This window comes from Myotis nattereri, assembly GCF_964212035.1.
Source record: "Myotis nattereri genome assembly, chromosome: 16".
Classification (NCBI taxonomy): Eukaryota; Metazoa; Chordata; class Mammalia; order Chiroptera; family Vespertilionidae; genus Myotis; species Myotis nattereri.
The window spans coordinates 9795689-9822606 of NC_138091.1; the positions used below are offsets into that span (position 1 = coordinate 9795689).

At 45.2% G+C, this 26918-nt stretch overlaps 1 pseudogene across 1 annotated transcript; it reads left to right on the forward strand.

The window, feature by feature from the left end:
- The first annotated feature begins 2382 nt into the window (after window positions 1-2382).
- On the forward strand, window positions 2383-3671 carry LOC308532628 (phosphofurin acidic cluster sorting protein 2-like; annotated as a pseudogene). Its single transcript has 2 exons — window positions 2383-3061; window positions 3474-3671. The product of its transcript is annotated as a phosphofurin acidic cluster sorting protein 2-like (transcript).
- The last annotated feature ends 23247 nt before the right edge of the window (window positions 3672-26918 follow it).

Genomic DNA, 26918 nt, shown 5'->3' on the forward strand with positions numbered 1-26918 from the left:
AACTCGAGGGCGGCTTTCTATCAGAGGTACTTGCAGTGATTACTGAGACACTGAGAAGCAGGGCCTCTTAGGGCAGGACTGAGGAGAAGCCAAAGCTGTTTGCTCTGCCCTGTTGATCCTGATACCCCGCCCCACCCAAGCTGTGCACAGAGGCTTTTGCATATGAAAGGCCTGGCCCTTTACAATCTAAAATTACCTAAAAAACTGCAGCTGGGTCATGGAAAGCGAGAATACCCAAAAGAAGGCCCAAGGCCCCCAGTGGTTTGCATTGCTTCACAGCTGGGCTCCTGCTGGACAGCCTTAGGCAGAGGCTAAATTAGCACCTCCTTAGAGATCCAAGAGCCATTGTACCCAGTGGTCAGAGTGGGACCATTCAGATCACAACTTCTCAGATCCATAAGGGACACACTCAGGGAACAGACTCAGTGAGCACTAAAGCCCCAGTGAAGCAAGTCTTGCCCTATAACGGTGTCTTCAACACAGAAGTTCTCTCACTGCAGACACAGCTCATTCTCACAGCCAATTGGCCTGGAGGTCAATTCCTCCCAGTGATACCTACAACAACCAAGGCTTAACTCCAACAAGACTGTGTACAAAGCCCACAAAGGGGTGCACCAAGAGTGTCCACCTCCGGTAATTGGGGAGGCTGAGCTACTGGGCCCTATAGGATAGCTAGCACAGAAAGAACACTCTATCAACACAGGAAAGCATAAAAATGCAGAGACAAAGAAACAGGTCACAAATGACAGAAATGGAGGAAAGCAAATTACTGGATATAGAGGTCAAAACCCAACTTATACGGTTTTTCAAGAATTTTCTAGAAACTTCCAATAAATTTAGTAAGACCCTCAATAAGTCTAGTGAGACCACCGATAAACTGAGTGAGACCCTCAAGAAATCTAGTGAGACCCTCGAGGTTATGAAAAAGGACCACCTAGAAATTAAACATACACTGACTGAAATAAAGAACATTATACAGAGTTCTAACAGCAGACTAGAGGATAGCAAGAATCAAGTCACAGATTTGAAATACGAAGAAGCAAAAAACACCCAACCGGAAAAGCAAAAAGAAAAAAGAATCCAAAAATAGAAGATAGTGTAAGGAGCCTCTAGGACAACTTCAAGCGTACCAACATACGAATTATAGGGGTGCCAGAAGAAGAGAGAGAGCAAGATATTGAAAACCTATTTGAAGAAATAATGACAGAAAACGTCCCTTAACTGGTGAAAGAAATAGACTTACAAGTCCAGGAAGCACAGAGAACCCTAAACAAAAGGAATCCAAAGAGGACCACACCAAGACACATCATCATTAAAATGCCAAGAGCAAAAGACAAAGAGAGAATCATAAAGAAGCAAGAGAAAAAAAGTCAGTTACCTACAAGCGAGTACCCATACAACTCTCAGCTGATTCCTCAACAGAAACTTTGCAGGCCAGAAGGGAGTGACAAGAAATATTCAAAGTGATGAATAGCAAGAACCTACAACCAACATTATTTTACCCATCAAAGCTATCATTCAAAATTGAAGGTCAGTTAAAGAGCTTCACAGATAAGAAAAAGTTAAAGAAGTTCATCACCATCCAAACCAGTATTATATGAAGTGCTGACAGGTATCCTTTAAGAAGAGGAAGAAGAAGATAGAAGAAGAAGAAGAAGAAGAAGAAGAAGAAGAAGAAGAAGAAGAAGAAGGTAAAGATACAAATTATGAACAACAAATACACATCAACAAGTGAATCTAAATATCAAGTGAACAAATATTCTGATGAACAGAAAAACTGGTGAATATAATAGAATCAGGGGCATAGAGAGGGAGTGGACTGACGATTCTGAGTGGGTAAGGGATGTGGAGGATGCGGGAAGAGAATGGACAAAAATTGTTCATCTATGGATGAGGACAGTGGAGGGGGGTGTGGAGTAAGGGCAGAGGGTGGAGTGGGAACCGGGTGGAGGGGAGTTATGGGGGGAAAAAGAGGAACAACTGTAATCTGAACAATAAAGATTTATTAAAAAAATAGGCAGGCTCAGTTAATATAAAGATTGACGTTTTCAGGGAAGATGACAACCTAGGACAACAGTACCCACCATAAGCTGCTTTTATTTAAAAATAACCAAAAAACAAACAAACAACACTTTAAGTTCAGACAAACCTTTTCAGTTACATTAGATCTCTGAGTTTGCCACGCCGCCAGGTTCGCCTGTGGTCCCTGGAATCACACCAGTCCCATCTCTTGCCACCAATCACTGAGTGCTTGGGGTTCATTCTGAGCTGGAGTGCCCAACCCACCTGGCAGTTTATGAGCTGCCTCTGATGGCATGTAACCCTCTCCCAAGACAGGATAGAAATCAGACCACCATTTCGGTGCCCGCGGGCCAGGAAAGCATGCCCGCCGCACTCAACACACAGGTGCCCATGAACTTGTTTTCCACCTGGGAAGTGGAATGCTCCAGCCCCACCTGCGTACCCAGGCTGTGTAGCCTCACCTTAACCAAGCTGCTCATCTACAAGAAGCTGGAGAAGGAGCTCAGGGCTGTGGTGATCACTATAAAAATGCAGGGCCCTAAACAACTTGAGGTCTGATGAGATTCCGCTGTCCCGTCTTGGTCACGTGAAGACCGACCTGGCGCTGACCATCCCCCTACAGTACCCTCACTCTCTCAAGAAAAAAGGCAACAACTTACAGATCCTGCTGCAGCAGAAGCAGCGCCTTAACAACCAGACCATTCTGGGTTACCGGGCACTCACCATGGGCACCATCGACATGGCAGAGGTGATGTAGTGACCCCTCGAGGGTGGCCAGATGCTGAGACTCCATAGCACCAACATGGAGGAATCTGCCCACATGGATGAGGTCAGCATGTCCTCCCTGTCCAGCCAGCCCATAGACCCCAAGGACAGCACCCAGAAGGCTGGCCCCAAGTCCAAGTCCCTGGTTCATTACTCAGAGATAGATTATGAAATAGTCTCAGATCAGCAGGGCAGCTATCATCCCGGGCATGGACAGGACCAAGAGGAGGAGGACTTCCACTTTGAGGATCCCAAAAAGCAACACCAAAGTGTAGTAAGATCGCCACTCATGACCAGGCAACAAGATGCCAACAAGAAAGTTGGGGCGTAGCTGCTCAGGGTGCAAGAGTGGGAGGAGGTCCTGGATTCAGAACAGGAGTCTTCGGAGCATGTGCCTGAGGTGGAGGAGGACCTAGATCTGCTGTATGACTCACTCGAGAACTGTGAGAGTGGCCCATGAGAGTGTCTTCAGGACCCCGAAGCCCTGACTCAGGCCATATTGGAAGGCCTGTCCCAGCCCAGCTAGAGCATCCACAGTGCCCAGCTCTCAGATGGAGTGCTAGAGAATCCACAGTGCCAGCACCAGGAGGAGCCTCCAGGTCCAACCCATGTGACAGAGAAGATGAGCCCAAAGCCACCAGTGGGCGCATCACCAAGACCGAGTCTCTCCTTATCCCTTCCACGAGATCCCAGGGGGAGCACGTTGGCCGCTGGGCCTGGAGCACATCCCTGAAGGAGCAGCAGGTGGCAGAGCCAGAAACAAGCGGGCCAACAGCCTGGACAACAAGCACTGCCCCGACCCCCTGAGCCAGCTGCAGATCCTCAGGGAGACGGTATATGACCAGCTGAACCACTTCCTCATCTCTGACAGCCAGTTGCCCTAGAACATCCTCCTCCTCAACGCCCCTGCCTGGCAGGGGCAGTTCCCGACTGAGTCCAGCAGCAACACATGCTGCCCGGGGTGTGCATCTTCTCCAAGGCTGAGGTCCAGGCAGCCTTCAGCACCATCATCTCGTGGAAACAGAGATACCTTCTCTATAATTCCGAGACCCCCAGCCTGTGAAGATCGTGGTGTCAGGGGCACAGCATTTCTTAAGCACCGTGTAATGGGTCTTCCTGAGCTGCTGTCCTACAACCTATGCCTCTCTCCCCCTGGCTGGGCTACATGCACTTCCTGGTCATCCAGTTGGGTTCCTACCTTGTGGCCAGGTACCTGGGCTCTGTGCATTACCGCTACAACAGCTTCATCCAGAACCTGCCCAGGCGGGACCTGTTCTACAAGGAGGCCCAGAGGGCTGTGCAGGACACGCTGCCCATGGTGATGAGAACCACACAGTGCGTCACAGGAGCCAATTGTGTCCACCAACTGCCCATCATGGAGGCCACACTCACCTACAAACAGAGGAGCCCCAATGAGGAGTCCTCGAACATCATTCCCTTCGTGGGGGTTGTGGAGCTTGGTATTGTGAGACCATTCTGGGTCGCCTCAAGAAACTCAGATTATGCGGCCCGCTTGGGCTCTAGAGTGCTGTTGTCCACCCTCCATACGGGTCTGCGGCAAACAAGGAGGCATCACGCATCCTTCTCTACTCCCCGCCAGTGAGAGGAGATGAGTCCTCCCCCAGCCAGGGTGTTGGAGCTGAGCTGATGGGGCTGCAGGTGGACTCCTGGATGGCAGCCCAGCCCACAGACAGAAAAGGAGACTCTGAGAACAAAGCGCAGGCTACCGCCAACAACACCCTCCAATTCCCCTTCCAGTTTCTCCACGTGAGCAGGCTGCCCAGCAGTGGTGAGGCTGCAGCCACGCCCTCCAGGTCATGGACAAGGAGAACAACAGGAAGGTGATGTGTTTTCCCAAGAAAACCAAGGAGAAGGAACTGGAGAACCAGAGCCAGTGCCTGGAGGGCATCAGCCGCCTGTTCAGCAGGGCCAAGCACCAGCAGGACAACTGTGGGTCCTTGTTGACCGTGTGGAGTGGAACAGCCTGGAGCTCCCACGTCCAGCACTTCCCCACCTGCATAGTGGGAAGCTCCAACCCCACCTTTTAGCCTGTCCATACGCTACCCTTCCCTCTGCCCTGGCCCAGCCCGGGAAGGATGAGCTGCTTTTCTGTTCACATTTCGGTTTAGCACCGAGACAGACTCTTGAAACACAAAGTGTAACCCTTTCAGTGTGAATAAGCTCATAACCTGGAAACTAACGTGGTGGTGCCCACAGGGAGCCCCCAACTGCTCTGCTTATTACCCAGAATGCTCTGGCAAGTGGGAGGCCAACAGTGTTGAGCTGGGCAATCATTGAAGGTGATGGTCTTCAGGACCCAAAAACTGCCATTGAGAAAGCTTCTCAATGCCAACACCTGCCCCTCCTGGAAGCCTGGACTCCGCCTCCCAGGGGAGTCAGCTTCCCTTTCTGCCCGACTCAGTGCTGGCCTCCCACGGGGGCACCTGACTGAGAACAGAGGCTGGTCAGCCAGCCTGGGGCCCCACTGCCACCCATCCCAGTGGCCCCAGCACTACCCGCTCCTGCTGTCCCATAAACTCCATCCTCGTGAGGCAGAACAGCAGAGAAACACCAAGGACCAATGTGGTACTGACCACCTGGCACACTGACTGGACAAACTGGGCAAATACCTGATGCCACCTTCCTGGGCAGGGACCCCACTTTTGTCCCCACCTCTCTGTGTTTTTATAGATCATTTGCTACAACAGGAGTTGGATCCACCATGTACCAGGTGAGCTCCTGCCCCTGCACAGCACAGTGGTCATTTGGCCACTTGTTTGCTGTGAATCTTCAGGTCACTGCATGTCTCTAAGTGATTGTTCCCCAGAATGTGAGGCCCAATAGGGTTATTGAAGGGTCTCAGTGGGGTGCCTCTGGGTGCCTGGACAATGGTGAGGTCTGCTGGAGGGCTGTGTTTTAGCCAATTGCTTATTTTTTCATTCTGTTGACAATGTCTCTGCCAAATTTGTGATTCTACTCAGGGCTCAGGGCTAAGCACTTTTCTCATTAGATAAAGAGATTGGAGATCCATTATGAGTCCCGGTCCTTGGTGAAGCCAGATCAGAAACCCCATGTTTGAGAGGTGGAGTTCAGACTCACCCAGCTGTCTGAGATGGGCATGGTTTGGGTTCATTCATTCAGCAAATATATGAGAAGCCCTGCCAGGTACAGACATATCTCTAAGCACTGACCATAATCCAGTGCACAGAGCAGACCCCAAGCCTGCACTCCAGAGCTTCCTTCTAGTCGAGAGGACTTCTGCAAGGACTCTTCCTTCTGCAAGAGGGCAGAGGTCTGAGGGCTTCTTCTAGGAAAAAGGGAAGGACTCAGAGAACTGTGCATGTAGATATGGGTGGAGTGGGCGAGTGGGGAAGTCAATGGACAGAGTGAGCCCCTCAGAAAATTCATACCCTTCTGCTTCTAATCCCAGCCCAGTCTGCACCCCTATCCCGGGACCGTGCTCACTAATCTGGTAGAACCTCCTCAGTGGCAGCTTGGCTGTTGCTCTCTACCCATGGGAGTTAACTGTCAATTAGAGGAGAAGAACCCCACAGGGCAGCTAGTGAATTAGGTAGCATGTAGGAGCAGGAGCCAAAGTTTGAGGTGTGAGGTAGTCTCTGGACATCAGAAATGCAGATGGATTTTCTTCGTTTACTCATTGATCAGCTATTCCTGGAGCACCTACTGTGTGCCAATGAGTGACATGAACAGAGTGGAAACCAGCTCTCCCTGTCCTCATGGAGTTGACATTTTGGCAGGAGGGTAGTAGGAGGGTACAGGGACACTGAGAGAGCATGTCAGGTTCCCCTGAAGAAGACGACGGCGGTTCCCTAATTGTTGCAGAGCTGTCATTTAGGTGGGCTTTCTGCCATGCCCTCTTGAATGACCAGGCACATCTCTGCCAGGACTGCCAGGTTGAATGTGGGCAAGGGATAGGTCTGCCTTCTGGATGGGCAGGAGCAGCAGGCACAGGACCCCAGGCTCTCTGAGTGGTGCTCTGGGAGGGTCATGTGGAAAAAAGGCCAGGCCTCAAACCCTGCTGTCTGTCTATCTCTCTCCCCAGGGTCATCTCCTGCATCTTGGGCATCTAACTGGACCAGTACCCTGAAGATTTTTATTAGCCGCCAGAATTTCCCAGCCTGATCATGCTTTTGGCCTCTATAGAGCTCACCTTTCCAGTCCTAGACCTGCCAACCCAGTGAGTTTAATAAGATTATTTATACTAGTGACCAGAAGACAATTCTGGATGTTTCCAATGAAATTAGAGCAGCCTGTGAGTGAGAGAAAGAGACAGAGCTGGGAACCAGTGGACTGAAACGTCTTGGGTTTGATTCCAGTCCAGGTACATACCTCAGTTGCAGGCTAGATCCTTGGCCCTGGTCTGGGCCAGGGAACGTTATCCTTGGGTGAAGATTGACAAAGAAAACTGTAGTGATAAGAATGGCACTGCCACTTGCATTAAAACCTCAGGCACGTTAGCTGAATTCTTTACGTCTTGTTCTTTTCACGTGAAAAATGAGTTGCAAGGATAAAATTGAATAATAAAGTGCTTAACATAGAGAGTTGGCATATGGTAGGCACTTAGTATATATTGCCCATTACTATTATAAATACACTAGAGGCCCGGTGCACGAAAATTTGTGCACTGGTTGTGGGGGGTCCCTCAGCCCAGCCTACCCCTTATCACATACTGGGAGCTCTAAGGGGATGTCCTAGTGACGGCTTAGGCCTGTTCCCTGTTCCCCTTGGGGAGCGGGCCTCAGCCACAGTCTGGCCTCCCTTTGTGGGAGGCGACCGGGCTCATCAGGGGAAGGCACCAGCCCCATCACCCCACTGTTGCAGCCATTGCCAGTCACCACAGCCACCAAGGTGTTTTCATCAACACGGACTCCAGTCCCTTCACCATGAAAAAAAGACAACTTTCTTTAGGGATTTTCAAGATGTGTCTTTCATAGGATATTGAAGTAGGGGATCCCTCGGGGGTGAAAGGCTGGGGTACTATGCATGTGGCTCTAGGAGTTAGTTCAGGCGGGCATTGCTACTTCCTGGTGTGCCAAGGAAGCATGTCATCGTGGAGTGTGCTCACACCATTGCAACAGCCACAGCGCTGAGACATACTTCCTGAGCTCTACTACAGGATATGGCATTTCTTTCTTTCTTCCTTTTTTTATCCTCACCTGAGGATATGTTTCCATTGAATTTTAGAGAATGTGGAAGAGAAAGCGAAAGACAGAGAGAAACATCAAAGTGAGAGGAACACTTTGATTGGTTGCTTCCTGTATGAGCCCTGACCTGGGCCCAGGCCAGGGAGGAGTCTGCAATCTAGGTACATGCCCTTAGTCAGAATTGAACCCGGACCCTGTGGTGGGCAGGCCGAGGCATTATCCACTGAGCAAAACCAGCTAGGGCAGGATATGACATTGCTTAGCCCTCCAGTAGCAGACCTTTCTTTTTTTCTCCAGGAGTGTGGTAAAAATACCTTAGATCACCTTATTCGATTCTCATTACGCAAGTTATTAAGAATATTACAAGTAGCATACAGGGAGCTTAGCCAATGAGCAGTCAGAAATGGTGTTTCCTTTGTAGTTACACCAATTGCTGGCTCTGCCCCTGCCCAGGCCTAATGCCTGTGGCCAAGTCATTAGGCCTGGGTAGGGGACGTCCAGCTCCTCGCCATGGCCGGCTCCGCCCATGTTCCCCACCATCGCTGGCTCCGCCACTGCCCAGGCCTAATGACTGCCTGGGCAGGGGACTCCCAGCTCCGCGCCTATGTATGCCAATTAACTGCCATCTTTGTTTGGTTAATTTGCATACTCATCCAATTGGCTGGTGGGCATAGCAAAGGTATGGCCAATTTGCATGTTTGTCTATTATTAGGTAAGATATGTATGTAAACAATCATCAGGTGGAAATACCATGTGTAACATCAACAAAATAATCTAAAGCAGTAAGATGTTAACAGGAATTGCCCAGGGCCTTCCAACACTCTATTTCTCCATTTAATCACAAATGCATGGACTTACGCATTTCTGGATAGAAAGATAAAATATTATAAAGGGACATACTCTCCTGGATTAATCTAAAATGTACATATATATGTAATATGCAAATTAGGCCAGGAAGCCTTAACGCAGTTGTTCTCAACCTATGGGTTGCGACCCCTTTGAGGGTTGAACAGCCCTTTCACAGGGGTCGCCTAAGACCATTGGAAAACACATATATAATTACATATTGTTTTTGTGATAAGTATGTTCAATTTGTAACAATGAAAATACATCCTGCATATCAGATATTTACATTATGATTCATAACAGTAGCAAAATTACAGGTATGAAGTAGCAACAAAAATAATTTTATGGTTGGGGGTCCCCACAACATGAGGAACTGTATTAAAGGGTTGCGGCATTAGGAAGGTTTAGAACCACTGCTTTAAAGGGTCACGACCAGACAGGAGGAGGTTGCCTGTGCAGGTGAGGCCAGGGACAGAGATAGAGACAGACACAGGGGGCCTGCCTGAGCCAGAGCTGACACAAGCAGGGGGGGCAGGGAGGCCTGGGATGGGCAGAGTCACTGCGCCTGGCTAGGGCAGCCCAGGAAGGGACACAGGAAGGGAGCAGGGGGGCCTGGTGAGGAAGTCAGTGTGGGTCCCACTGCCTGCAGCATGGGTCAGGTCCAACTCCTGTGGCAGCCTTCAGGGTGCCTCCTCCCGTGATTTCAATAGAGCGCTGGGCCTCTAGTTTAAAGTAAAAAATTATAATAGGATTTTGGGGAAACAAACACTCTTCTAAATTTTAGCTACAAATAAATATGCAAACAAATCAGGAAACAGTTGACAAGAATATAGGAAGGGGACTTGCTCTGTCAATTAGGAAGGACTCTCAAGCAGTGCGGCCCTGGTGCTGGAGTGAGCAGGTCCTGGGAGATGGGCAGCGACATCAGGAACAGGGCGCAGCACACATGAGACTCAGGGGATTATTGTGGGGGCCCTTTGGCAGCAATTAGCACTGGGGCAGCTGCTCAATTATTGAGGGGAAAACTTTAGATCAATATTTCAGATCTCACCCAAGACATTTTAATGTATTTACGATTAATATATTTTACTGTCTTTTCCTTCTGAAAACCGAATGAAGGTGGAATCAAAATTTTAAAAATAAAAAATGAGAGAATATACATAAACTCTATTTAATTCCATGATATAAAGAACACTTTCCACATGTTGATGTCTCTTTTGGGTGAGATGTAAAGGAGAAAAAAGGTCAGTCCTATGAAGTCCTGAGCAAAGAGCCTTGCAGACAGAGAGGTGTGTGTGCAAAGGCCTGAGGTGGGAAAGAGCCCACTGGGGTGAAGGAATGACATAGGGGCCAGGGTGGCTGGAGTTAAGAGGAGAGTGTGAGACAGGACGTTGTGCTGGCCAACGGGGTCCCCACGCCTGCCGAATCCTGTTCAGGCTGTAAAATTTATTCCAAGTGCAATGAGGACATTTAGAGGATTTTAAGTGAAAGACATTTAGCAACTATCTTTCTGTTTGTACTTGAAAATAGTACTTTAATAATCAGTTTCAGCAGTTGCATTTTTGATCAGGTGCTTTTTCAGTGCCTAGCACTTTTTATTAACTTTTATAAAGATACGGTTTTTATTTTAGACTATTCATTCCTAGGTTTAATTTCTTAACAAACGTACAGCATCTGAGAAACTTATTTATTTATTTTTAATTTATTTTAATTTCAGTATCGTTGACATACAGTCTTATAACGTTATATTTTTTCTGGTGTACGATATAGTGAATTGACTATTTTATCACCTCACCAATTCATATAACCATCTGTCATCATGCAAACTTATCACAATATTATTGACTATATTTCCCTTCCCCTTTTCACCCACCCCCACACCCTCCCTTCTGGTAACCATTCCTTTTCTTTCTTTTTTTATGAGTCTGTTTTTGTTTTGTTTTGTTTTTTTTTTTGATTCCACATATACATAAAGCTCTATGGTAATAGTCTCTGGCTGCCTGACTTAGTTCACTTAGCATAATACCTTCTAGACTAGATCAGTGGTTCTCAACCTTTGCTGCACATTAGAATCACCTAGGAACCTGTTTAAAATCCTGATTTCTAGGCCTCATCCTCCGGAAATTCTGTTTCTTTGTTACTAATGTTGTGGCCCCACCCCATAACAAAGAAACAGAATTTCTGGGGGATAAGGCCCAGAAATCAGGATTTTAAAAAGATTCCCAGGTGATTCTAATGCACAGCCAAGGTTGAGAACCACTGTTCTAGACCCACCCATGTTGTTGCAAATGGTAAGATTTCCTTCTTATTTATGGCCCAGTAAGATTCCATTGTACATATGCACCACATCATCTTTATCCAGTCATCTGTTGATGGGCACTTAGGTTACTTCTGTATCTTGGCTATTGTCAATAATGCTGCAGTGAACATAGGGGTAGAGCATAGGTGTAGAGCTTTTAAAGCTCTCCTAATATTAAACCATACTTGTGTTCCAGTATAAGCTAATGAAGTAGATATGCTCATGTTTGGTCCTCTTAGTCACATTTATTAATAAGTTGGTCCACAGCTTTTTATTTTTATGTGCCAAACTTCCTTTTTATTATGATAACTGTTGCATTAACTTCCATATTAAATTTGTATCCACATATGTTTATTTTCTACTATTTGGATTTTGTTGAATTTTTGTAATATCATCTAATCTAATAAAAGAGAAACATGGTAATTGGCGTACGACCGCTACCCTTCCCATTGGCTAATGAGGGAGATATGCAAATTAACTGTCAGCCAAGATGGCGGCCGGCAGCCAGGCAGCTTGAAACTAACATTAGGCTTGCTTGCTTCAGTGGCGGAGGATTCCAACATTTCCCGCCTGCCTTGCCAGGCTCTGAGCCTGCAGTTTGAAACATTTTAATAAATATAGAAGCTAAAAAAACCCCAGAAACCAGCTTTCAGCGAACTGGGATCTCAGAGCTGGAGTCAGAGCTGGACTTATACATTGTTTCGATTACTTACTTTCAGCAGCGGAGGCCTAAGAGCTGGAGCCTCAGAGCTAAAGCTGGCCCAGAATTCAAAAAAAAAAGGAAAAAAGGAGCGGTTGGGAGCTTCCGTCACCCGCCAGCCTGAAAACAGCCCTCAGCCCCTCACCCAGACTGGCCAGGCACACCAGTGGGGACCCCCACCCTGATGGGTGTGTGACCAGCTGCAAAGAGTCCTCAGCCCCTCACCCAGGCTGGCCAGGCACCCCAGTGGGGACCCCAACCCTGAAGAGTGTGTAACCAGCTGCAAACAGCCATCATCTCCTCACCCAGGCTTGCCAGGCACCCCAGTGGGGACCCACACCCTGAATCAGAACACCCTTCAGGGCAAACCAGCCAGCCCCACCCATGCACCAGGCCTCTATCCTATATAGTAAAAGGGTAATATGCCTCCCAGCACCGGGATCAGTGTGACAGGGGGCAGTGCCCAAACCCCCTTATCGCCCTGTGGCTCTGTGTGTGACAGGGGGTGGGGCCGCAACCTCCCATCCGCCCTGCTCTGTTCGTGACAGGGGAAGGCGCCCCAACCTCCTGATCAGCCCTGCTCTGTACCTGATACGGAGGAGCTCCCCAACCTCTGATCGCCCTACGGCTCTGTGTGTGACAGGGTGCATCGCCCCGCCCTCCGCCCCGCCTATAGGCCCTGCTCTGTGTGTGAAGGGGTAGAGCCATAACCTCCCCATCGGCCCTGCCCTGAGTGTGAGAGTGGCGGCGCCCCAACCCCCTAATCAGCCCTGCTCTGTTGGTGATAGTGGGTGGTGCCACAACCCCCTGATCTGCCCTGCTCTGTGTGTGACAGGGGGCGGTGCCCCAACTCCCCTATCGGCCCTAGTCTCTGAGTGACAGGGGGGAGCTCCTCAACCCCCTGATCGGCCCTGCTCTGTGCATGACAAGGGGTGGTGCTGCAACCTCCCTATCGACCCTTCTTTGAGTGTGACAGCGGGCAGCGCCCCAATCCCCCAATCAGTCCTACTCTGAGCATGACTGGGGGTGGCATTGCATCCTCCCGATCCGCCCTGCTCTGTGCATGACAGGGGGCAGTGCCCCAACTCCCCAATCGGCCCTACTCTGAGCCCGACCAGGGGCTGCACCTAGGGATTGGGCCTGCCCTCTGCCACCCGGGAGCAGGCCTAAGGCAGCAGGGCGTTATCTCCCGAGGGATCCCAGACTGCGAGAGGGCACAGGCCCACTGAGGGGACCCCCTTCCACCCGAGTGCACAAATTTTTGTGCACTGGGCCTCTAGTTAAAAATAAAATGTAAAGGAAGTAAAAATCACCCAGGTCTTGTTAACAAAATTCTTCCAATTTTTGTTTTCTTACTAAATTATTTTTATTCACTCAATGTGCTGGTGAGCATACTCTGTAAATATTTTCATCATTTTTAATGGCTGCATGCTATTACATTTTGTGATTGCATCATATATATTTTTAATCAATATTGTGATGATGATATTTAGCTTTCTTTCTGTGTTCCTATTCAGACAATGCATCAGTAAATGTGTTTGCACATCACTTTTGGACAGATTTTTAGGTACATTCAAAGGGAAGCACACTTCATTGTTATACATATTGCCAGAGTGTCCTCCAGGGAGATAGTTTCAACTTGCATTCCCCAAGTTCATGGAAACTGTCAGGTTCATGCAGCCCTGCCAATCTGATCTGTGAAACAGGTTTAATTCTCACAGCTCTCCATACTGATAAATCAAGGTGAAGATAAACAAGTTGTTGTTTTTAAAAAATTAATATCTTAAGGAAATAGCAAAGGGAACTTTTTGGAGCTAAATCACAAATATTGAAAAAGGTATCTCTCCAAGACGCAAGGATAAGAATCATAAATGATACAGAAAATTATTGCAGATACATGAGACCCAGAAACTGTTTGCTTTTATGCTAGAAATCATTGTGATAAGATTAGTCACTGAAGCAAATACCAAACTGCTTATATTTGTTCTTCCAGTTTATTGTAAATTTAATTTTACATTTCTTGAAAGTCTTGGAAGTATGCTACACAGTCACTTCTCTCTCTCTCTCTCTCTCTCTCTCTCTCTCTCTCTCTCTCCCCCCCCCCTCCTCTCTCACTCTCTGTTATTCCTTAAAAATACTGTCTCCATATTACTGAGTATTTTTCCACACACACCAAAAAGGAGAAAAATGTACATTCAACATTGTCGTTTTGTGACTTTAAAAAATAAAGTAACAAAAGGACATGCTTTTGATTAAGTTCTAGTTCTAGAAATTTATCTTAAGAATATAATTATCTATGATGGTGGGATTGGGCCAGGTGCTGGGTTGCTTTCCCTCATGGACTTTGTAAACCAGCACAGGAGAGAGCTCCTCAAAGCAAGCAGACAGGACAAAATAACCACAAACCCATAAATGCTGCAAGGAATCAGTAATCTGAAATAGAGAGTCATGGCGGGGTGGGGGAGGGGGGGCGGGGGTGGGTGAGAAAAGGCAACGTCTTAGATTAGATGGTCAGGGAGGTTTTCTCTGAGAGACATTTAAGCTGAGTCGGACAGCTGAGAGTGTCTGATACTCAGAGAGTTGGGAAAAGAGCTTTGCAAAGAGAAGGAAGAATATTTGCAAAGACACAAAAGTGTGTCTTAAGGACTGAAAGGAAGTCAGTGCTGGTGTTTTGTGAGTGAGGCTGTGAGAGACACTAGTTGGGGCTGGGAAGTCCATGGGACACAACAAGCCAGTGAGTCATTCTGTTTTATGTTTTAAGGACAATGAGAAGTCATTAAAGTGTCTTAAGCAGGTAGGGTGGGATGGCTGGTTTTAAGTTGAATGGATCACTCTGGTTGCAGGGAGGAGAACAGGTGGAAGACAGGACAAGATCAGAAGCAGAGAGAGCAGAGGCCCAGCAGATGGGGATGGTGGCCTGAACTAGGACAAGAGCAGGGAAAGTAGGAAAAGAACTGACTCCACTTGGAGATGAAATCATGACATGTCAATGGTGGACTGGGTCCTGGAGATACAAGGTAGGGTCAAATCAAGGATGACCCTTCATTTTAAACTAGGGGACCTACAGGAGGGTCCATAAAGGGTTAATATGGGGAAGAGTTTGAAGTCCTGAGAGGTGAGCAGGAGAGAGGGCAGGAAGGAATTTAGATGCATAAGTCTTGGATGCTGGTATGAATTTGGAAGAGGAGACACTACTGATAATAGAATGTAATTGAGTAAGACAGGGAAACAGGGCAAAGGAAAGTCACAGTAAAGGTAAAATTGGGGAATGAAAACCAAGACAGGAGGTCAGAAAATGTTACCACACTTTGAACGCTGCATCAAAGCAACAAAGTGGGGAGCTTTTAAATTATGAAGCCAGGGAAACAACTTTAACCACACTTTCCTTTGACAAGTTCAGAAAAAATAATTTCACTTGCAGATGAACAATAGGAAAAGTTGAGTACTGGAAAGAGTGTGAAAACATGGCCACTCATACATTTTAGGGAAACATTTTATTGGGACAAACTTATTAGAGAATAATTGAGAGCAAGGGTCCTCAAACTACGGCCCGCGGGCCACATGCGTCCCGCCGAAAACATTTATCCGGCCTGCAGGGTGTTTTTGCCACCGCTGTGTGCATAGGAATTTGTTCATAGTTTTTTTTTAAACTATAGTCCGGCCCTCCAACAGTCTGAGGGACAGTGAACCGGCCCCCTGTTTAAACAGTTTGAGGACCCATGATTAGGAGCATACATACAAATTAAAATATTCAATATTTTTGACACAATTCCACTTTGAACTTATTTTATAGGAATTCAAGACAGTGTAAATGTTGAAATATATGAGTACTAGTAAATTTATGACAACATTGTCATCATAAAATTTGCATTACGGCAACATCTATCAATAGACAACAGAGAAAAAGACATTATTGTGCATACATAATGAAATACTTGTGCAGTTGTTAAATGGAGTCATGTTATCTTAAGGTAGACATGAATTTTTCATGATGAAGTTTAAATGAAAAGCACAAGTGTTGAGTAAGACTCCCTCCACGTTCTGCGTGGAGTAGGGTTCGGTATCTGAAAGAGGAGCCGCACAACAAATGAGAGAAAAAGGCACGAGATAATTTTGCAACATTGGGGGACCAGGCGGCCAAGTCCTGAAGGACTTCCACCCATGCTCAGGCTGCTCCAATCTTTTATTGATCCAGAGTAGCCCTTAGGCACGCGACCTGCCATTAACAGGCAGACTAGCCCATCAGCAAGGATTTACATAATAATAAATGGAGGAGTTCTTCCAGCTACCACTGTCTGCACAAACAGAGGTGGTGCCTACCTCAGACCTTTGCTAGGGCTTCAAAGGCACCCAGCCTTCTGGGGGTTTCGGGGAGTTCTCTGTCTATGCTTATCAGATAGTGAAGGCAATAAATAGTTTCCCACATCTCCCCCTTATTTTTTCATTAAAAAACCAGAAATAAACATATAAGAACAAAAAATGTTTAAGTCCCAAAATCAATGTCCAACAGTTCTGAGTCCATGTTTCAATGTCCGACAGTTCATGTGTACACGCCAGGAATGAAATGCTGGATCTGGATGGTGGACAAATGCAGGTCTGGTCCTCTCCGGTTTGGTCCTGGGCACCCTGCAGCGATGCACAGCTGCTGACTGCTAGCATGGCAAGGCGTCTTCACCATCTCCATCTCTGAACTGTCTCTTCCGTCTTTGTGGCTGGCTTTCTGTGATCCGTTGTCACAGGAATCCACATGGTCTCGTAGCTGTTCTCTGAAAGTCTACAAACAGTCTCGACCAAAGGTTAAAGGAAAAAAAAAACTTACTTGGGGTCTTTTCTTTCACATGATCTTTCCCTGGCTTACCCTGGCATAATGTGTGTTTTTCTGGGTGTCTCACTATTAGCATTATCAAAGAAAAAATTTTTTCTCTAAATGTAATTTAGTTACAGGATCTTTTTCCTTACATGGTATTCTTCCAATATATTTTCCACTATCCCCCTTTTTTTTCATTTAATTAGGAGACTTCTTGGAAATTTTATGATGCAGTCTAGATAGATTTAAATATTAAATTTTGGCAAGGAAAAAAAATGAACCTGAGCATGCTAAACTATTGAAAGGATGGTCAGCTCAAGATATCAAGTTTTATGCCACAACTGGTCCAGTTTTTCCTTTATCTACTTGGTCTAGAACAGCATTGCTGGATATTGGAGATACTAGAGAAGTGAGGTTTCACTCTGTTTCACTGATGATTCACTTCATGTTACATTTGCCCCATACATAAGTAAGATGTTAGTAATAAGGGAAATTGGGTATGGTGTACATGGCTATTATCTTCACAATTTTTCTGTAAATCTGGAACTATTCTAAAATAAAAAAATCCATTAAAACAACACTCAGAAACCTAGGAAATGGTAGCAACTGATCATAGTGGAATGGACCACTGAAATGACGGGGGAGTATGGGAATTGTCTTAGAGGAAACACCACCTCCCTGCCATATGCTGGACTCTAATGCAACTAGAGGAAATGAGAGAGAGAGGTCAGTCTGGGAAAAATTTTAGGAGTTAAGAGGAAGGTCTCTTCTATAACCAGAGTGTCTTAGATTTCTGGGGAGGAGCAAGATGGCGGCGGTATAGGCAGATGTGTCCCAGGTCCTGTCCTGGAGCAAATGGAGTGAGCACCTGAAACTAGTAACATCCACCCCGAATTGGTGAAATTGCTCAGCTGGTGAGACCGTTTGCAGCCGGGAAGAGCAGAACTCCCCTGGAAGGGTAAAAAAAAACAGGGATTTGGGCAGGAAAGTTTGCCAGACCTCTGAACCCAGAGAGTCGGAGGGAGACCGCCTGGCAGACAGCCGTGTCCCTTGGGACAGGCACAGCCCCTGACAGGGGAAAGGAGAACCGCGGGATTCCTGGCGCCGCCAGGAAAATTGAGAGCTGGGTTCTGTGATCACAGAGGACTGAGCCTAAAGGGGGCAGCCTGAAGAGCTGACCAGACCATGCAGTCCCGGTAAGAGAAGAAGTTTACAGAAACCAAGCCTTTCCCGTTTCCGCGGCCAGCGTTTGTTTGTTTGTTTTTACTGAATCCTGTTCATGGGACATTTCGGATACAGACACTCACCTGTGCTGAAGAGAGGGAGAGTGTGCGGAGGAGTGGAATCTGGGGAGAGACTGAGGAGAGAAGAGGGGCCGGGAGAGGTGGCAGGGAATTGAGGGCTGAGACCCGCCCCCCCCCCCCCCCCCCAGCCCAGGTCTGGGGCAGACATTCTCTCCAGAGAGTGAGACTCCTCCCCACAGCCCCCAGGCAAGGAGCACAGCCACACCCAGATTCCACCCTGTAGGAGATCAAGGATTAAAATAACCTGATCAGTCCTTGGGAGTTAACAGGTTCTGGCCTATAGAGGGATTTTCAATCCCAGCAACAACACAGCCCTGGTAACTAACTATTACGCAGCCAGCTCTGGGCAGTGAACCTCCACTGGACAGAGAGGCCCTATAGCCTCAGAGGCCAACCCCAGAACACTGCCACCCAGAGGCTGACCCACAAACTGACTCTTTGCTAAACACAAAATAAGGCAGTCTGGGAAACAAATGCGGCTTGCTTTAAAATAAGGACTGTGGTTTACAACACAGAGGAACAGTGTATCGCAGGGAAACTCAACACTCTCCTGAATACCTGGCAGGTCTAAGGCGAGCCACACTGAAGAATAGAAGAACCGAAGGACCTTCACTACTGCAATTTTTTTTTCTTTCTTTTTTTACCTTTTAACTAAGAAACCGATTTTTTTTCTTTTTTTTTCTTCTTTTTTTTCTTTTCTTCTTTTTCCATCACCTGATTTTACCCTTTTAATTACCACCTTCTTATTTTTAACCAGTATTATTACTGCTACCATTTTACCATTTTTTTAAAGTGCCATTTTATTTTCTCTTTATTTTATTTTGGGATTAGTGTTCTCCATTCTATTTTCATCGTTATATTATTGGTTGTTTCTAGTTTGCATTCATCTCCAGGGAGGTGTTGCTGGAATTTTTGGGATTAATGGCTGTTCCATAGGAATATTCTCCTCATATAAAATAAGTCTCCTCCCCTCTTCCACTTCATTCTCTTTTCGCTCTTTTTTTTTTTCTTTTCTTTTATTTTCTCCCTTTTATTTTCCCCACTCCTTTTTCCCAATTTCATTTTTGCACTCCTTTTTTTGGTCCCTACTTTTCTTTTCTTTTTTCTCTTTTATCTTTTTCTCTTCCTTCTTCCTTATCCCCTAATTCTCTTAATTCAGGTGGTCACCTTTATTTGGGGTTATTAATATCGTGAATATATTTGTTTATAGTGCCTGGTACGTGGTGCCTTGTTGTGTTGTATTTTGTGCCTTTAAATCAACGCAGCAGATCCAAGCACAGCAGCCTCATGAGCACCACACCTTCTGCTGAGGAACAGCAGCTGTACGTGAAACCTCGCCCCACCAGCCAGAAGAGCCACCACAGCTATGAACAGCACCCACCAGAGGAGCTGCTGCCAACTGAAGAGCAGCTGCTACCGCAACCGCCCGAAGAGCAACCACAGACCAAGGAGTCACTGCCACCAAGGGAGCAACCACTGAACGACTCAACGTCTAGATATATCAGTGAGATCAAACATGGGTAGACAAAGAAACCCCCAAAATAAAGAGAAGGAGGACTCTCCAGAAAAGCAGCTAAGTAATACGAAGGCATGCAACATGACAGAAAAAGAATTCAGAATAAGGGTCCTAGAGTGCATAAACCGGATGGAGGAAAAAAACGACAACCTCTGCAAGAAGCTAGAAGAAACAGATGAAAAAATCAACAACTTAAGTAAGACCCAAGAAGAAATGAAGAGTGATATAGCTGCAGTGAAAAACTCCATTGAAAGTATCAACAGTAGACTAGGAGAAGCGGAGGACCGAATTAGTGAATTAGAAAACAAGGAAGCAAAACACACCCAAACTGAACTGCAATTGGAGAAAAAAATTAAAAGACAGGAGGAGAGCCTAAGGGAGCTTTGGGACAACATGAAACGAAACAACATACGAATAATAGGGGTACCAGAACAACAGAAGGATAAACAAGGATTAGAAAACCTATTAGAAGAAATAATATCAGAAAACTTCCCTGAGGTGGGGAAGAAAAAAGTCACACAAGCCCAGACAGTCCCAAACAAGGTGAACCCGAAAAGACCCACACCAAGACACATCATAATTACCATGGCAAACGTTCAGGACAAAGAGAGAATCTTACAGCCTGCAAGAGAGAGACGGAAAGTTACCGAGTGTCTGAGATTTCTGCATCCTCTGCCACCCCCGCCCCTCCTGGATGGTCAAGCTGAGGCTTTGTGATGTCAAGCCACACCATGGCAACCACTGATTTTGGGCAACCAGAGCTGAAGTGAGTGGCTCCTCCTTAACCTAAAGAGTATATATAGAGGTCAGGACCCTTTGAGTAGTGTCTGTTGCCTAAGGATAGCGAAACTTAATAAGACGATATTGTAGACGAGTAGAGATAGGGAATAAGACTCCAAACACAAGGATGGATGAAGAAACTACAAGTCCAAAAGTGAATTTATGTTTGTATTGTGAGAGGAGGGGTGGGATTGATGGTGGTGGTCGCAGTCATGAGGAACAGGGTTCTGTGTTAGTGCTGGAAGTGTATAATAAAGTATTTGGTTTCCTTTTTACATGGCAGACTATTTAATATTGTTAAACTATGGAAAGGATGGTCAGCTCAAGATGTGAAGTTTTATGCCACAACTGGTACACTTTTTCCTTTAACATCATGGTCTAGAACAGCATTGTTGTATATTGGAGATACTAGAGAAGTGAGGTTTGACTCTGTTTCACTGATAGGGAGGGATCTAAGGAGGGGGCAGGCATGTGAGAAGGGAGTAATGTAGATTTCTTTAGTTGTGGCACCAGACAAGCCATTCCATACTGAGCCAGACACTTAGAATAAGGCCAAGGAGAAGGATGAATGGCCCCACCCCATAACAAAGAAACAGAATTTCTGGGGGATGAGGCCCAGAAATCAGGATTTTAAAAAGATTCCCAGGTGATTCTAATGCGCATCCAAGGTTGAGAACCACTGTTCTAGATCCACCCATATTGTTGCAAATGGTAAGATTTCCTTCTTATTTATGGCCCAGTAAGATTCCATTGTACATATGCACCACATCATCTTTATCCAGTCATCTGTTGATGGGCACTTAGGTTACTTCCGTATCTTGGCTATTGTCAATAATGCTGCAGTGAACATAGGGGTAGAGCATAGGCGTAGAGCTTTTAAAGCTCTCCTAATATTAAACCATACTTGTGTTCCAGTATAAGCTAAGGAAGTAGATATGCTCATGTTTAGTCCTCTTAGTCACCTTTATTAATAAGTTGGTCCACAGCTGTTTTTTTGTATGTGCCAAACTTCCTTTATATTTTGATATCTGTTGCATTAACTTCCATATTAAATTTGTATCCACATATGTTTATTTTCTACTATTTGGATTTTGTTGAATTTTTGTAATATCATTAAATATAAAATGTAAAGGAAGTAAAAATCACCCAGGTTTTTTAACAAAATTCTTCCAATTTTTGTTTTCTTACTAAATTATTTTTATTCACTCAATGTGCTGGTGAACATACTCTAAACATTTTCATCATTTTTAATGGCTGCATGCTATTACACTTTGTGATTGCATCATATATATTTTTAATCAATATTGTGATGATGATATTTAGCTTTCTTTCTGTCTTTCCTATTCAGACAATGGATCAGTAAATGTGTTTGCACATCACTTTTGGGCAGATTTCTAGGTACATTCAAAGGGAAGCACACTTCATTGTTATACATATTGCCAGAGTGTCCTCCAGGGAGGTAGTTTCAACTTGCATTCCCCAAGTTCATGGAAACTGTCAGGTTCATGCAGCCCTGCCAATGTGATCTGGGAAACAGCTTTAATTCTCACAGCACTCCTTACTGGTAATTCAAGGTGAAAATAAACAAGTTGTTGTTTTTAAAAAATTAATATCATTTTTTAAAAAATATATTTTATTGATATTTTACAGAGGAAGGGAGAGGGATAGAGAGTTAGAAACATCGATGAGAGAGAAACATCGACCAGCTGCCTCCTGCACACCTCCTACTGGGGATGTGCCCGCATCCAAGGTACATGCCCTTGACCGGAATCGAACCTGGGACCTTTCAGTCCGCAGACCGACGCTCTATCCACTGAGCCAAACCGGTCTGGAAAAAGATTAATATCTTAAGGAAATAGCAAAAGGAACTTCTTGGAGCTAAATCACAAATATTGAGAAGGGTATCTCTCCAAGATGCAAGGATAAGAATCATAAATGATACAGACAATTATTGCAGATACATGAGACCAAGAAACTCTTTGCTTTTTTGCAAGAAATCATTATGATAAGATTAGTCACAGAAGCAAATACCAAACTGCTTATATTTGTTCTTCCAGTTTATTGTAAATTTAATTTTACATTTCTTGAAAGTCTTGGAAGTATGCTACACAGTCACTTCTTTCTCTCTCTCTCTCTCTCTCTCTCTCTCTCTCTCTCTCTCTCTCTCTCCCGCTCTCCTCTCTCACTCTCTGTTATTCTTTAAAAATACTGTCTCCATATTACTGAGTATTTTTCCACACACACCAAAAAGGAGAAAAATGTACATTCAACATTGTCGTTTTGTGACTTTAAAAAATAAAGTAACAAAAAGGACATGCTTTAGATTAAATTCTAGTTCTAGAAATTTATCTTAAGAATATAATTATCTATGATGGTGGGATTGGGCCAGGTGCTGGGTTGCTTCCCCTCATGGAGTTTGTAAACCAGCACAGGAGAGAGCTCCTCAAAGCAAGCAGACAGGACAAAATAACCACAAACGGATAAATGCTGCAAGGAATCAGTAATCTGAAATAGAGAGTCATGGTGGGGCGGGCTGGGGGGAGAGAAAAAGGCAACGTCTTGGATTAGATGGTCAGGGAGGTTTTCTCTGAGAGACTTTAAGCTGAGTCAGACAGCTGAGAGTGTCTGATACTCAGAGAGTTGGGAAAAGAGCTTTGCAAAGAGAAGGAAGAATATCTGCAAAGACACAAAAGTGTGTCTCAAGGACTGAAAGGAAGTCAGTGCTGGTGTTTTGTGAGTGAGGCTGTGAGAGACACTAGTTGAGGTTGGGAGGTCCATGGGACACAACAAGCCAGTGAGTCATTCTGTTTTATGTTTTAAGGACAATGAGAAGTCATTAAAGTGTCTTAAGCAGGTAGGGTGGGATGGCTGGTTTTAAGTTGAATGGATCACTCTGTTTGCCAGGAGGAGAACAGGTGGAAGACAGGACAAGATCAGAAGCAGAGAGAGCAGAGGCCCAGCAGAGGGGGAGGGTGGCCTGAACTAGGACAAGAGCAGGAAAAGTAGAAAAAGAACTGACTCCACTTGGAGATGAAATCTTGACATGTCAATGGTGGACTGGGTCCTGGAGATACAAGGTAGGGTAAAATCAAAGATGACACTTCATTTTAGACTAGGGGACCTCCAGGAGGGCCCATAAAGGGTTAATATGGGGAAGTGTTTGTACTCCTGAGTGGTGAGCAGGAGAGAGGGCAGGAAGGTATTTAGATGCATAAGTCTTGGATGGTGGTATCAATTTGGAAAGGAGGCGCTACTGATAATAGAATCCAATTGAGTAAGACAGGGAAACAGGGCAAAGGAAAGTCACAGTAAAGGTAAAATTGGGGAGTGAAAACCAGGACAGGAGGTCAGAAAATGTTACCACACTTTGAACGCTGCGTCAAAGCAACAAAGTCGGGAGCTTTTAAATTATGAAGCCAGGGAAACAACTTTAACCACACTTTCCTTTGACAAGTTCAGGAAAAATAATTTCATTTGCAGATGAGCAATAGGAAAAGTTGAGTACTGGAAAGAGTGTGAAAAAATGGCCACTCATACATTTTAGGGAAACATTTTATTGGGACAAGCTTATTAGAGAATAATTGAGAGCAGGGGTCTTCAAACTACGGCCCGTGGGCCACATGCGGCCCGCCGAAAACGTTTATTCGGCACGCCGGGTGTTTTTGCTGCCGCTGTGTGCATAGGAATTTGTCCATAGTTTTTTTTTAAACTATAGTCCGGCCCCCCAGCGGTCTGAGGGACCTTCAACTGCCCCCCTGTTTAAAAAGTTTGAGGACCCCTGATTTAGAGCATCCATACAAATAAAAATATTCAATCTTTTTGACACAACTCCAATTTGAACTTATTTTATAGGAATTTAAGAAACAGTGTAAACGTTGAAATATATGAATACTAGTAAATTTATGACAACACTGTCATCATAAAATTTTGGCATTACTGCAACATCTATCAATAGACAACAGAGTAAAAGACATTATTGTGCATACATAATGAAATACTTGTGCAGTTGTAAAAAGGAGTCATGTTATCTTAATTTAGACATGAATTTTCCAGGATGAAGTTTAAATTAAAAGCACAAGTTTGTGTGATCCTATTTTTAATTACCTTTATGTGTGCTTGTATGTTACCAGAAAAACCTGCAAGTCCATTACTAAATTATTATGATCAGGATTTTATTTTTAATTGACAAGATATTAAAAGAATCATTGTTCATATAATTTGATTCTATAATTCTATTTCCACTGATAGAGATCCTCATAAATCATTCAAAATGCTATACATTTTATAAAGAAAGATATCCATCGCAGCATTATGTATGTATTTTAAAAACAAAAAGAGCATAAAGACCCATTTAGGCAATACTTAAGCACATGATGGTACTGAAACAGATGAAATATTATGCAGCATGTTTACAGGCAACAGGCATTTCTTGTGAGATAAGAATGACAAGATTGAAACTATGTCAACATTCACAGGATAATACTAGGAACAAATATACTAATATGTTGCATGTGATTGTCTCTGGGTGATGGAATCTGAGGTGATTTGACTTCTGTCTGTTTGTCAGTGGACTGAGATCCAGGACTGCTCCTGGGTAAGAATTACTCTTTCCTTTGAAGGTCCCAAGGGCTCAGGCAAGGTCTTGGGGCCCAGAAGACATGGGTACTGTCTGCCTAAGGGGAGATCATGTGGCTAAGCCTCCAGGAAGGATTGGCTTCCCCCAAGCTGCTCATTCAGATACGAATCAGTAAGAAAATACTACCCACCAATGAGCTTGCTCAGTAAGTAACATTGGGTGTTGGATCTCCCTGAACAGTGTCTGAGAATATGGCTCTAGAGCAGCGGTTCTCAACCTGTAGGTCGCGACCCCTTTGGGGGTCGAACAACCCTTTCACAGGGGTCGCCTAAGACCATCGTAAAAAATATATATAATTACATATTGTTTTTGTGATTAATCAGTATGCTTTAATCATGTTCAATTTGTAGCAATGAAATTGTGGGTCACCACAATATGAGGAAGTGTATTAAAGGGTTGCGGCTTTAGGAAGGTTGAGAACCACTGCTCTAGAGCACCTCAGAGAAGCAGGCCATTGGATAAAGCCAGCATCCACTCTATTCTATCCATTGAGAGTTTGTCTCTCAGGACCAGACAGGCAACCAAAGGAAACACCGCAACAACTCTTTGAACACCAACTGACAAATGCATTTGCAGAGCATGCCCTGTGCTTCTCTGGGCACTTGAAGAAAAATGTGGAGGGAAATCCCAAGGTCCTTTCCCCCAATCAAGGAAGGCTTCAAGCGATCACTTTTGATCCACAGGTGTTTCTTGATACCTAATGGGTGTCTATTCCTGCCCTGGGCACCTAGGCACAGAGCGACCAGACATGGTGGAAGTTTGGTCCCCAGATCTCCTGACACCAGGTCATAAACTTGTGCAAAGGGGAAATAACAAGACATGTTAACCTGGATTATCTCTGATGCCAGAGATAAGACCTGGCACCATGGAGCCCCAGGGAAATGTGGAACTAGGCTGAGAGGGAGCATCAGGAGCCCCCCACCAGGTCAGGCATGAGGCTGCCTCAGGGCTCCCATCTGTGTCCTTACTAATGAGGCTCCAGGGAGGTTCTGCTTCCTCTTCCCTCCAGGTTCCTTGACTCAGATGCTGCATTAATCACTAGGAAGTCCTTTGCCATTCAGTTCCACCCGCTTAGTAGGTAAAAGTTGGATTATTTGGAAGGTCTCTCTGAAAACCTGTTCCCCATCGCAGATGTGGGTCTCCACAGGGCGAAGAGAAATAATGGGTAGGGAGGTGGGTGGTAGCTGTTGTTTTGATTTTTGTTTTCTTGGTTCAGGGCTCCGTAAATAACATGCTTCAATTCATCCCACCTCCTCACCACCATTCCTTGCAAGACAACTTCCAGGTTTTATTGTCTCTTATTACCGCAAATCTCCATTCCCTTCCTTTCCCTCCACATAGTAGCCACTTCAAAATTGGCATGTATGCTTAAAGAATTTATGTCTTTGTATGTCTGTGTGTTTGATAGACACAGGAAGTGTTGTGTTAAAAGTCCCATTGTGTTTCTCACTGTCTATGTTGACACTAATTTTTATGGTCCACTCTCCTTGCTGTGTAAATACTCAAATCCCTGCTTGTTTTATCTTTTTTACCAAAACATTCTCTCTACACACAAATTTTCTTAGTCAAAATTGAACCCTATCACTTTCTGCTTAAAGCATTTCAAAAACTTCCATTTACAATTAGAAAAAAAAAAAAAAATTGGAAACCAGCCTATGAGGTCTCCTTTTTGGCTCCTACATACATCTCCAACCTCAACCAGTGTCCTTCTCTTTCTTCTGCTCCCCACACTTCAGCCACACTGGCTTTCATTCAGTTTGCTGAATTCACAAAACTCTTTCTTTCATCTCAGCACCTTTGCCTTCTCCCCCTCCCCCACCTCATCTCTAGGATGGGCTTTCTCTTTCTCAGCCTTCAAGCCTCTCCTAACTGTGAACATTGGTGCAGCCCTTCTGGAGAGACTTAGGCAATATTAGTCATCCTGGGCCAGGTTCCCTGGCAGCAGTGACTCCTGGGAAGTGGGACAGAGTTTAGTGAAGGAATGACCTCAGAAAAAGAAGATGGAGGGAGGTGAGCAGAGATGTGGACTCAGCACATTACGTTCAGCCTGGTCTTGAGAGGGGATCTGGAAGAGGAAT